Source organism: Orycteropus afer, unplaced genomic scaffold (assembly GCF_000298275.1).
Source record: "Orycteropus afer afer isolate SDZICR_OR568_19922 unplaced genomic scaffold, OryAfe1.0 scaffold00684, whole genome shotgun sequence".
Classification (NCBI taxonomy): domain Eukaryota; kingdom Metazoa; phylum Chordata; class Mammalia; order Tubulidentata; family Orycteropodidae; genus Orycteropus; species Orycteropus afer.
This window is the reverse complement of record NW_006922271.1, coordinates 1,021,786-1,035,267: the sequence shown is the minus strand read 5'-3', so window position 1 is coordinate 1,035,267 and position 13,482 is coordinate 1,021,786.

Here is a 13,482-nt window from a genome sequence, read left to right as displayed (position 1 = left end):
GCGATGATGGGCTCGAGTATAGCAGGGATTGTGGGGCTGGTGCGGGATCGGGCAGTGTTTCATTCTGCTGTGCATGGGGTCGCTATGAGTTGGAAACGACTCGACGGCACTTAACAACAACAACAACATGCAAGGATGGTTCAACATTAGAGAATCAATGAATGTAATCCATCACCACTCCTCAGAAGGAAGACGGGGCAATCTACTTGTGTAGTGATACTGTCTCAGAAACCCAAGGAGGGGTCGCTATGAGTTGGGTCTGACTCAACGGCACACACCAACAACAATCCATCACATAAATAAATAAAGTTTTTTTTAAATCACATGATCTTCTCAATTGATGCAGAAAAGGTATTTGATAAAGTCCAATGACCACTTCTGATCAAAACCCTCAACAAAATAGGAACAGAAAGGAAATACCTCACTATGTATGATAAAGAGCTTTTATACAAAACCAAAAGCCAACATTATTGTCATTGGATAGAGCATTGCCCTTGAACAGGAACCAGAGAAGGGTGCTCTTTATCAAAATTCTTCTTGAACATTGTATTGGAAGTCCTAGTTAGAGCAGTAAGATAAGAAAAGGAAATAAAGAGCATTCAAACTGGTAAGGAAGGTTAGTTCAAGTAATGTGTAAATAAAGAGCATTCAAACTGGCAAGTGGCAATTAAGGTTATGTGTCAGCTTGGCTGGGGCTGGTTTTGAGTGGCTGGCAGGCTGGAGGTTGTTATTCCCCATGATGAGACATGGCAGAAGCTGCTGTGAGCAGCTGAGTAGCTGCCACAGGGATGTGATGTGCTTCCAGGATATAAGAAGCACTTTGAGAAAGGTCTTAGCCTTTTGGGACATCTGGATTCTATATTCTGCCAAGTCTTCATTTCAGTGGCTGGCCATGTTGTCTGCTGATTTGAGACTGTTTCTGGACTTGAACTAGTGGTCTGCCACATCGATCGATAACTTTGAAACTGTGTGATTTTACTTGTCAATCTTGGGTTTGTCAGCCTCAGCAGCCAGCAGCTCTCTGAGTTAAGGGAAGCCTCCAGCCTCAGTGGGCCAAGAGCAAGAGGCAGAGCTGAAGCCTAAAGTCAAGGAGCTTTCATGCAGTGCTAGAGTTGGCACTTTGAACTCAGACTTCTAACCTCCTAAACTTCTAACCTTCTAAATCCCTGTTTGTTAAAGTCATACTTTTGTGGTATATCTGTTATAGCAGCACTAAAAAGAAAAAGCCAAACTCACTGCCATTGAGTCAGTCCTGACTCATAGCAACCCCTCCTTGGGTTTCCAAGGCAGTATCTCTACAGAAGTAGATTGCCCAGTCTTCCTTATGAGGAGTGGCTGGTGGGTTTGAACTGCCAGCCTTCTGGTTAGTAGTCAAGTGCCTTAGGCACTACACCACCAGAGACCAGAGTAAAGAGGTAAACCTATCCTTACTCACATGTAATATGACCTGAAACTAGAAAAATCAAAGATTCCACAAGAAAGCTACTGGAACTAATCGAAGGATACAGGAAAGTAGCAGGATACAAGATCAACACACACAAAAAAAAATCAGTTGGATTCCTCTACATCAATAAAGAGAACTTTGAAAAAGAAATCAGGAAAATAATACCATTTATAATAGCTCCTAAAAAGATAAAATACTTAGGAATAAATCAAACCAAGGACATAAAAACCCTACAAACATTACTGCAAGAAACCAAAAAAGACTTACAAAAATGGAAAAACATGTCATGCACATCAATAGGAAGATTTAACATTGTGAAAGTGCAATACTACTCAAATCAATCTACAAAACCCAATGCTATCAAGTTGATTCCAAGCCAAAGAGACTCTACAGGACAAAGTAGACTTGAGTCATACAGTTTTCAATGCTATAAATTTATACAGAAGCAGAATGCCTTATCTTTCCTCTAGAGAGCAGCGGATGGTCTCAAAATGCCAATCATTTCTGCAGTTGCCCAATACTTTAACCATAGTGCCACCAGATCTCCTAAAGATATAATGAAATTCTGATGCAAATTCCAACAGCATTCTTTATTCTTATACTTTTTTATCTACACTTAATTACTTTCTGGAACTTCTAATGGGATCAGGATAGAGTTGTCATTAGTCAATTAGAGCAATGCTTTGAATCAGGTAGTTTTGTGTGCATGGCAACAAGAATACTACCAGTGTTCTTTTTGCTGCTGATGTTACACTGTATGTGCCGGCATAATCTGGCAACAGAAAGACTTAATAAAACTTGTATTTTTAGGAAAAAAATAAGTTGAAATTTAGATCCTTGAGTACTATTTTGAGTGTGTGTATTGCTATTAATTTTATAATATATTTCTATCGGGTGCAAAAAGTTACTGGGTATGCAAACAGTGTGCTCTTGGCACTTGACTGCTAATTAGAAGGCTGGTGGTTCAAACTCACCAGCCACTCCTTGAAAGGAAGGTTGGGCAATCTAATTCCGTAGTGATACCGCCTTGGAAACCCAAGGAGGGGTTGCTATGAGTCAGATCTGACTCAACAGCAGTGAGTTTGGTTTTTTTAGTTTACTAACCAAAAAGTAGGCATTTTCAACTCACCTAGTGACACTGCAGAAGAAATTCCTAGTGACCTACTTTTGTGAACATTGCAGCCAAGAAAACACTGTAGCACACACAGTTCTACTCTGTAAACAAATAAGGCAGCTATGTATCTAAGCCCACTCTATGGCAACTAACAACAACTGTCTCAGTGGGCCATCTGTATAAAAATAGACAAATGTAGTTTAGTATATGTTGTTCTAAATGAGTTCAGACAGGTTCCAGGATTTTATACAAGCTGGAAGATGATAAAATATTTATAGAATTTTGCTATGAATCATTTTCACGCTTACTGGTAATTAATGTATTGAATCAATAAACCAAAAACAAACTCAGTGCTGTCGAGTGGGATCTGACTCAGAACAACCTCTCCTTGGGTTTCTGAAGCGGTATCACTAATGGAAGTACATTGCCCAATCTTTCTTCCAAGAAGTGGTGTGTGGATTTGAACCTCCAGCCTTCTGGTAAGTAGCCATATGCCTTAGGCACTACACCACCAGAGCTCCCATTGAATCAATAAATAGCTTATTTTAATACTATAAAAATAAGATTTCTGGCACGATGATGGAATATGCAGATAAGCTACACATCTGCAACAAAGAAATGAGAAACCAACTGAAACATACACAGAAGATAATCTTAGAACCCTGAGCTTTGAAGGGAATGATAAAGAAGTGGATTAAATACCAATTATTAGAAGAACATTGATGAAAACAGTGAATAAAGAGACAAATGGAGCTGTAGACTGTCAGCTGTCTTGACAGCTTGGCCTATTTGAATATTTATAAGAGGCATTCTGATCTGGGAAACAACCTAAGAATCAGCTCTTTTGGCCAAGGTTTGTATGGAAAACTGAACTGGAGGCTGACGACTAGAAAGAAAAACAGTGAAGAAGGAGACAAACAGAGCTGTGGACTGCCAGCTGTCCTGTGGGCACAGCCATTTTGAATATTTGCAAGAAAAGTGGTCTGGTGAATATTTATAAGTGGTGTTCTGATTAGGACAGCTACCTTAGAACAGGTTGCATTTGCCAAGAACATCATGGGCAACTGTACTGGAGGCTGACAACTAGAAAGGTGTGATATTTCCCCTGTCACTACTATACTCTACACCCTCTTGGTGAATGGAGGTGTGGCCATCCCGTCTCCACCCACTTTCTAGACCAACAGGAATTTTATCCCAGCCTGTGTGCCCTGATAGAGCATTGGTGGCCTGCCTTGCCCCCGCAGTCTTGTTATTGTTTTTAAATTATTCTTTTATTCTTTCTCCTTCCTTCCTTTTTATTTTTTTTTTTTTTTCTCTTTCCATTCCCTGCTTTTTTTTTTTTCCTTCCTCTTCTCATTTCCTGGTTCTCCTTTTTTCTTTCATTTCTTTTTAGTTCTTCCTATCCCTTATTTTTCTTCTTTGCAGTTTTCTCATTTTCTCTTTACTATTCTTTACTCTTGCTCTTTTCTCTCATTCCCTCACCACCCTCAAGATATTGTGGGGTTTATTTCTCTTGTCTCTTTTTTTTCCTATATTTTTATCTTTTTTTCTTTTCAGTTTTCAACTTTCCTTTTTTTGCATGATTGTCCTGCTTGTTTATGTTTTGTGTTCCCTCGTTTTTATTTTATTTATTTATTTATTTATTAAAATATTTTTGTTTAACTGAGTGGGAGACAGAAACGGTTCACACACAAGCCAACCATACCTGTACCTCCTGCAGCTCCACCCACTCACTCAGGGCCATCATTTGCTTCTTCACCAATTGATCAATGATAGACAGCAGCCAATACCAGCCCGACTCACCCTCAACTGCTCTTCAGGAACAGCTAACAGAGATCTGTGCACACACTCTCATTCTGTGTCATATCCACCAGGAGACAGGTGGTAAGAGCCTAAGTTCTGCCAACTAGCAAATAGAGGAGCACAGTATCCTGCTCACACAGATATATCAAATAATAATAATAATAATAAAAGAGAGAAAGAAAAAAAAAAACCTTAGGCAAAACACACTAACATACCAACACCAATTAAAATAAACACAATAGTATAACAATGGCTAAGAGACAACTGACCATCCCAGTCCACACAGTGAAGCAAGATAAAGTAATACAAACAAGGGATCAGGATACAGACCCAGAAAACACCCCTGAGGAAGAAGCCACATTCAACTCCCTGATAAAGACTTCCAAAGAATTATATTTAGGTTTCTTCAACAGATTGAGAGACAGATCAAGAAAAACACTGACAAAATATGGGAAAACACAGACAAAACTCTAGAATTATTGAGGAAAACAATAGAAGAAAAAATTAAAAAAATGAAACAATACAAAAACAACAAATAGAAATCCAGAATATTATTAATAACATTTCAGAAAATGATAACACACTGAATGGGCAAAGGAGTAGAATCAAATCAATGAAATACAGAATAAGGCAAAGACCTCAGTACCAATTTGTTAAGGGATCAAACAAAATGAAGAAAGCCTAAGATTCATGTGGGATGCTATCTGGAAGAATAACCTACATGTAATCAGAATTCCAGAACAGAAAAAAACAAATAAAGCCACAGAGACAATTGTCAAAGATTTATGGGAAGAAAATTTACCTAATACAATGAAGACAAGAAGATGTTCATTCAAGAAGTTTCAACAAATCCCAAACAGGAGAGACACCAGAACATATCATAATCAAGCTCACCAAAACCAAAGACAAGAAAGAATTCTGAAAACAGCACAAGAAAAATGAAAAGTTACCTACAAAGAGTAACCAATAAGACCTTCTTATTATCATCCAAATGCATTGTCCACTATATCACCAGAGCTCCTTAGGGCATTTTCAGATAAAAAGAAATTAAGGCAATTTGGTAAAACCAGGCCAACTGTAAAAGAGATGCTAAACAGGATCCTTCAGACAGATAACCAAAAACAGCCGACAACAACTGATGATTAACACACATGATAACATAACCCAGAAATCAACACAGTGTTACAGAAATATGCAAAGGAAAATAAGTTACAAGACTTTAAATAGGGAACCAGACACATTAATTGCTAACTGAAGACAACTACAAACCAAAAAGAGAGAATAAATAGTGTAGGTAAAAAACTTCCAAATGGTGGGGAAGTCAAGTTGATTGCAAGATGGAACAAACTGTTCTGAACTTGGCAAAAAAATTATAAATCACAGGGAACCTCCAAAAAAAAAAAAAAATAATAATAAAGCTTCACATCAAAATAAAAGAGGAGAGGCACAAATACTTAACAAATATTAAAATAATCGCAACACAGTAAATGACAATGAAATTAATAAATAAAATGAGCTCAGCATAGAAAATTAAATGGATTAAAGAAATCGGCAATACCACACACATACAAAGAAAAAAACATAATGAATTGATAGTAATAAATTCATACTTGTTGATAATTATACTGAATGTAAATGCCAATGGATTAAATGAGACAGAGAGTTGTACACTGGATAAAACATGACCTATCAACATGCTACCTACAAGAGACCCACGTTAAACATAAAGACAAAAATGTGGTTGTTGATATGTTCCATCAAGTTGGACATGACTCACAGTGACCCCTCCTTGGGTTTCCTAGGCAGTATCATTACAGAAGTAGATTGCCCAACCTTCCTTCAAAGGAGTGGCTGGTGGGTTTGAACCGCCAGTCTTCTGATTAGCAGTCAAGTGCCTTAGGCATTATGCCACCAGAGCTCCTAAGACAGAAATTGACTGAAAAATCAAAGGTTGAAAAAGATATATCATGCAAATGGCCCTCAATAAAGAGCAGGAATAGCAATATTAATTCCTGATAAAACAGATGTTAAAACAAAAACCACTGTAAGAGACAAGGAAGGACATTATACAATGACTAAAGGATCAATTGAACAAGAGAACATAATCATAATAAATATCTTTATCTATAATAAATATCCAATGAAAGAGCCCCAAAATACATAAATCAGATGTCAATGGAATTGTAAAGATAAATAAATGACTTCATAGTAATAGTAGGAGAATTTAATATACAACTCAATGAAAAATAGAACAACTGGAAAGAAACTCAAGAAAGACACAGCACTAAACAGTACAAACAATTTAACCTTATAGATATCTACAGAGTACTTCACCAAAAAACAACACAATATACATTCTTTTCCAGTGCATAAGGAACATTTTCCAGGATAGACCATATGTTAGGCCCCAAAGCAAGTCTCAATAAATTTAAAAATATTGAAATACTGCAAAGCATCTCCTCAGATCACAATCTATAAAATTGTTGTTGTTGTTGTTTGCCGTCGAGTCGGCCCCGACTCATAGCAACCCCTCCTTGGGTTTCCGAGGCAGTATCACTACGGAAGTAGGATTGCCCAACCTTCCTCCTGAGGAGTGGCTGGTGGGTTTGAACCACCAGCCTTCTGGTGAGCAGTCAAGTGCCTTAGGCACTATGCTACCAGAGCTCCAGTCAACAATAGAAAGACCAATGGAAAAAGAGTAAACACATGAGAACTGAATAACACATTTCCTAAAAACAACTGGGTAATAGAAGAAATAGAAAATGAAATAAAAAATTTCCTTGAATCAAATGAGAATGAAAACACAGCATACAAAAATATTTGGGACACAGCCAAAACAGTGGTCAGAGGGCAATTTATAGCAATAAATGCACGCATCAAAACAGAAGAAAGAACAAAAATCAAGATCTTAACTCAGCCTGTTCTACAATTAGAAAAAGAACTTAAAACAAAACAAAACAAAACAAAAAAACCTACAGTGACCAGAAGAAAGGAAATAATAATGATTTGAGCAGAAGTATAGAAAATAAACAGAAAAAATCAATAAGACTAGAACCTGGTTGTTTGAAAAGTTCAATTAAATTGATAAACCTCTGGCAAACTTAACAAAGGAAAAGATGTAAATAGCATGAATAAGAAATGAAATGGGTGATGTCACAACAGAACCAACCAAAATTAAAAAGTTAACATCAGCATACTATGAAGAACAATACTCCAAAAAATCGAAAACCTAGAAGAAATGGACAGATTTCTAGAAACACGCCACTTACCTAAACTAACACAGACGGAGGTAGAAATTTGAACAGACCCATAAGAAAGAATGAATTGAACATATTATTTAAAAATTACCAAGAAAAAAAAGGCCTGGCCCAGACGATTTCACAGGGGAATTCAACCAATCATTCAAAGAAGAGCTGACACCAATCCTACTCAAACTATTCCAAAACACGGAAAAGGAGGAAATCCTCCCTAATTCATTTTATGAAGCAAGGATAACCCTGATGCCAAAACCAGATAGATACCACTAAAAAGGGAAAATTGCAGACCAATATCCTCATGAATACAGACACAAAAATCTTCAACAAAATCCTAGCCAATAGACTCCAACAACATATCAAAAAAATAATACATCATGACCAAGTGGGATTCTTACCAGCTATGCAAGGATGATTCAACATTAGAAAAACAATCAATGGAATCCATCATATAAGTAAAATAAAGGAAAAGAAACACAAGGTCATATCAATGGATGAAGAAAAGGAATTGTTGGATAAAATCCAACACCCATTCCTGAGAAAAATTCTCAGAAAAATAGGAATAGAATGGAAATTCCTCAGCATAATAAAGGGCATATATGCAAAATCAACAGCCAACACTATTCTCAATGGAGACAGACTGAAACCATTTCCCTCGTGAACAGGAACCAATGATGCCCTCTAGCACCATTACTACTCAACATTGTATTAGAAGTCCTACCTAGGGCAATAAGGCAAGAAAGGGAAATGAAAGGCATTGAAATTGGTAAGGAAGAAGTAAAACTATCCATATTTGCAGATGAGATGATCCTATCCATAGAAAGCCCAGGAGACTTGGCAAGAAACATACTGGAACTTACTGAGTGATTTAGCATAGTGATAGGATACAAAATCAACATCCAAAAATCAGTTGAATTGCTCTACACGAGCAAAGAGATCTCTGAAAAAGAAATAAGGAAATCAATAGTATTTACAACAGCTACCAAAAAGATAAAATACTTGGGAATAAATCTTACTAGGAATGCAAAAGATCTACTCAAAGAAAACTACAAAAGACTATTTCAAGAAACTATAAAAGATCTACATAAATGGAAGAACATACTATGCTCATGGATAGGATCATTGAACACTGTGAAAATGTCATTTTTACCTGTTTTGGTTTTCTATGGCTGCTATAACAGACATACCACAAATGTATGGCTTTAACAAACAGGGATTTATTCTGTTACAATTTAGGACTCTGGAAGCCCAAGTTCAAAGTGCCACTTCTTGGGGCTGCATGAAGGCTCCTCAGCCTCATGCTCTGCCTCATGCTCCCAGCCCACTGAAGCTGGAGGTGTCTCTTAACTTAGGCAGTTACTGGCTGCTGAGGCTGACAAACCCAAGGTCAACAAGTAAAATGGCATAGTCCCAAGATTATTAAGCAACACAGCAGGCCACCAGTTCAAGTCCAAAAACAGTACCAAGATCAGCAGGCAACATGGCAGGCTGCTGAATGAAGATTCGACTAAATGCACGGTCCAAGCATGCCAAAAAGCAGACAACATCCCTAAGGCAGCTACTCAGCTGCTCACAGCAGACTCCACCATGGAGGTGATTACCAGACTCATCATGAGGAATAACAACATCCAGCTGCCCAGCCACTCAAAACCAGGCCCAGTCAAGTTGACTTATAACCTTAACTATCACACTACCCAAAACAATCTATACATTCAATGCAATTCCAATCCAGATTCCATCACCGTTCTTTAAAGACATGGAAAAAGCAATCACCAATTTTATATGGGCAGAGGGGAGAGGGTCCCTCATTAACTTTTGTTCCTTTCTGCCTTATTGTGCATGTCCGGGGGCCATTGTTAATTTACAAGTTGTTTCTAAAACACTTCCTTTCTCCCCTATTGTGTATGTCTGTGGGCCAGAGTTAATTTATAAGTTGTTTCTAAGACACTTTTAGCATGTCTATCGCCTGCAGGAAAGAATGTTTTCCATTTAGTTCTTTAAGGAACTGAATACTCATCTGTCAGGGTGGGGAAATAGTTGGGGGGTAATTTAGTTTACTTATCTATTCCCATCCGGGTACCAGGGTGGGGAAATAGTTTTTACTTTACTCGGTTTCAATTCCCCCTTAGAATAGATACTGTTACACATTCTTGGGGAACACTTTACTCGGTTTCAGTGTCACTACGGAAGTAGATTGCCCAACCTTCCTTCCGAGGAGTGGCTGGTGGTTTTGAACTGCCAGCCTTCTGGTTAGCAGTCAAGTCCCTTAGGCGCTATGCAACCAGAGCTCCCGGGGCAAACTTAGGGGCCCTAATTTATGACATAAATAGATTTTCAAGCATAACCCAAAATGCACAAACAGCAGAAAATAAACAAGATGATTGGGACTAAATCCTTATATGCAGCAAAAGACTTCTCCAAAAGAGTAAAAAGAGAACCTACAGATTGGAAATAAATATTTGTCAGTGACATATCTCATAAGGGACTTATCTCTAAAATTTGTAGACATCTCCAACATCTCAACATCAAAAAGACAAAGAATCCAATTAAAAATGAGCAGAAGAAATGAACAGACACTTTACCAATGAAGATATGTAAGTGGCTAAAAAACACATGAAGAAAGGTTTGCAATCTTTACCCATTACAAAAAAAAAAAAAAACTCACTGCCATTGAATTGATTTGCCTCATGGCGATACCTCCTTAGGTTTCCAAGGCATAGTCTATGGAAGTAGACTGCCCAATCTTCCTTCTGCCCAGTGGCTGGTGGGTTTGAACCACCAGCCTTCTGGTTAACCATCAAATGCCTTAGGTACTACACCACCAGAAAGATGCAAATCGAAACAACAGTGAAATACCATCTCTTCCCATCACTAATAGCAAAGTTCAACAACACAAAATAACAAATGCTGGCAAAGATATGGAGAGATTGGGACTCTTATATACTGCATTCAAATTATTAAATGACACCATAAAAAGTTGGAAATAGGAATACCTTTTGATCTAGCAATCCTATTACTAGGTATTCATCCTAAAGAAGTGAGAGCCAGGATGTGGATATACATATGCACACCCCTGTTCATCACAGCACTATTCACAATAGCAAAGAGAGGGAAACAACCCAAGTACCCATCAAGGGAGTAACGGATAACCAAACTGTGGTACATAAACACGATGGGATATTATGTATCACTAAAGAATAATGTAGACTCCATGAAACACCACATCACGTGGATGAACTTTGAGGACATTATGCTGAGTGAAGTAAGTCAATCACAGAAGGACAAGTATTGTATTAGTTCACTATTGTAAAAAGTCAAGGAAAGGTTTGTACATGGAAGGAAATTTTTTGTTGTTTACCAGGGGTAGAAGGGGAGGAGAGGGAAAAATGCTGGATATGTTATATATATATATATATGTGTGTGTGTGTGTATGTGTGTATACATATACATATACATATATACATATATATACATATACATATATATATATATGTAAAAATATACACACACACACACACAAAATAGCTCAATTTCCATTATCCTGGTTTTTCTGCTACTGTCTCATAATTCTTATACATTGACTTTTAGATTACAAATAAATTTGTCTCAGGTAACCTGGCATATTATTTATTTGGATTTTAAGATATGAATGTATTTTAATTAGAGAAAAATCCTTTCATATTTCAATACATTTTTCTTAGGTTTGGCTTCCATTTTCCTTTGTAATTATAATTCTGATTGACAAAAATAAAGAACAGAATTCAGCAAACATTTTATGTACTTTAACTGTCACCACAATGGTTCTTATGGTGTGGTTGCCCTAATTAGAAACATCAGCATCACCATGGAAGTGGTTAGAAATGCCAATTCTCAAGCCCACCCCATACCCACTATATTAGAAACTAGGGGGTGGGGAGAGCAGGTACACAACCTAGATTTAAAGGCCCCCAGGTGATTGTGATATGTGTTAAGTTTTAGGATCCATAGTGCTGTGTTAGAATGTAAGGAGCTCTGGTGGCATAGTGCCTAAGGCACTTGACTGCTAACAAGAAGGCTGGTGGTTCTAAGCCACCAGTCACTCCGCAGAAAGAAGGTTGGACAATCTACTTCCATAGTGATAAAGCCTCAGAAACCCAAGGAGGGGTCACTATGAGTCGGGTCTGACTCGATGGCACGTAACAACAACAATATTATAATGTTTAATGAGAAGCATGATCATTGTATTTCTTTGTAATTGGTGAGATTTGCTGTTTTTATGAGATACTTTGTAGAAGAAAGTTAACTGGAAAAAAAAAAAGGTAGTAAAGAAGCAGTTAAGTTAATGACAGTATGAAGTAATACACCAAATAAGCAACATACAGTGTGTGAGTAATGTCCTCAGAACTTTGGGGAGCTCTGAAGGTCACATTGTAACCAGCCTTAGCTATTTGCTGCAAGGAGAGCCAGTTATTAGACAACAGGATGAAGTGAAAAGCCAGAGGTTTTAACTGAATATGGATACCTAAGGAGATAAGGGGACTGGGTCACCCAAAGACTGTCTTCCTGAGCTGAGAAAAGGTTAAGTTTTTTTGAAAGGGAATTGGGCAAGAGGTAGGGGGTTTGAGGAATGCTGATAATTCTTCCTTCTTGTTATTGGGATGAATTGTCTTTGCCTTGTGGTCTTTCTGTCATTCTTCTGGTAAATGATATAAATTGGGCCAGGTGTGTGTGGGGGGGTGGTTTCCCAAACCCCTCACACCTACCCTGAAAGATTAACTTTACAAGCAGAGGAGAATGTGGGAGTTGGAACACCCAGGCCTCCAAAGAAAGATGAGGAATGTGGCAGTGGGTGCACTCAGGTGGGGAGGCCTGAAGGCCTATAAGGAGAGAACAGAAAAATGTTAAAGCTTGGTCAAGATGGCTGTTCCCTTAGTCTATTTTACCCTCCAGGGTCTGTAACAACATGGAACTATAGTAACTACCATTTATGCTTCCAACCTCAAGGGAATGAACATGGTTTTAATTAGCTTTTCATCTTGCACAAGAAAAGCACATAAAGGAAACAGTGGACATCCTTATGTGATGTGCTATGTTTTCTGATTTAGATTCTTAAGTGTTTTAGATGTTAAGGGATATAGACAGCAGAGTAATTATGAAAAGCTTTTATGAAGAACAATATTTGGTTAAGTCTATAAATAAAGCTACGACTGTCTTAGTAGAGGGGATCAAATAGAACATTTCAATGTAGGAGAAATCATGAGTGCGGACCCATGACAAGAGAATGAAAGATCTAGATAAGACTGTTGAAGAAAATTGATTGTGGATTTTATCATTGTGATGATGGGGGAACGCTGCTGAAAATTTGAGATGGGCTATTGACCTTACATCTAATTCGCAAGAAGGGATGGTGGATAGTGTTCTGGAATTCTGCTAGCCCTCCTGCAATTGTCAGAAAAAAATTTTTTGCAAGTTTCTTCTATTATTGTTGTTTGTGTTTGTGAGTGTATTTTTTAAAAAATTATGTGTATGAATATGTTCTTTTCTGGATGAAGAGTTCCTAGTGTTTCTAGTATCAAAGATGTCTACTCTTCCCCAAGTATACACTCCAGTATACTGGTTTGAGAAATTAAAGCTTTTAAGGTTATAATTTGGGAATGTTAAAAGACAAGTTGTAGGTATCTAGCAGTGAATATATTTAGGCAGTAACAAAAAAATGCAGTTCTCTGTCAATGAAATTGTATTTGGGGACAATCAGCATGATAGTTTTAAGTATAGCAATAATGGAGTAACTAGGACCCACCAGCCACTCCTCGGAAGGAAGGTTGGGCAATCCTACTTCCATAGTGATACTGCCTCGGAAACCCAAGGAGGGGTCGCTATGAGTCAGG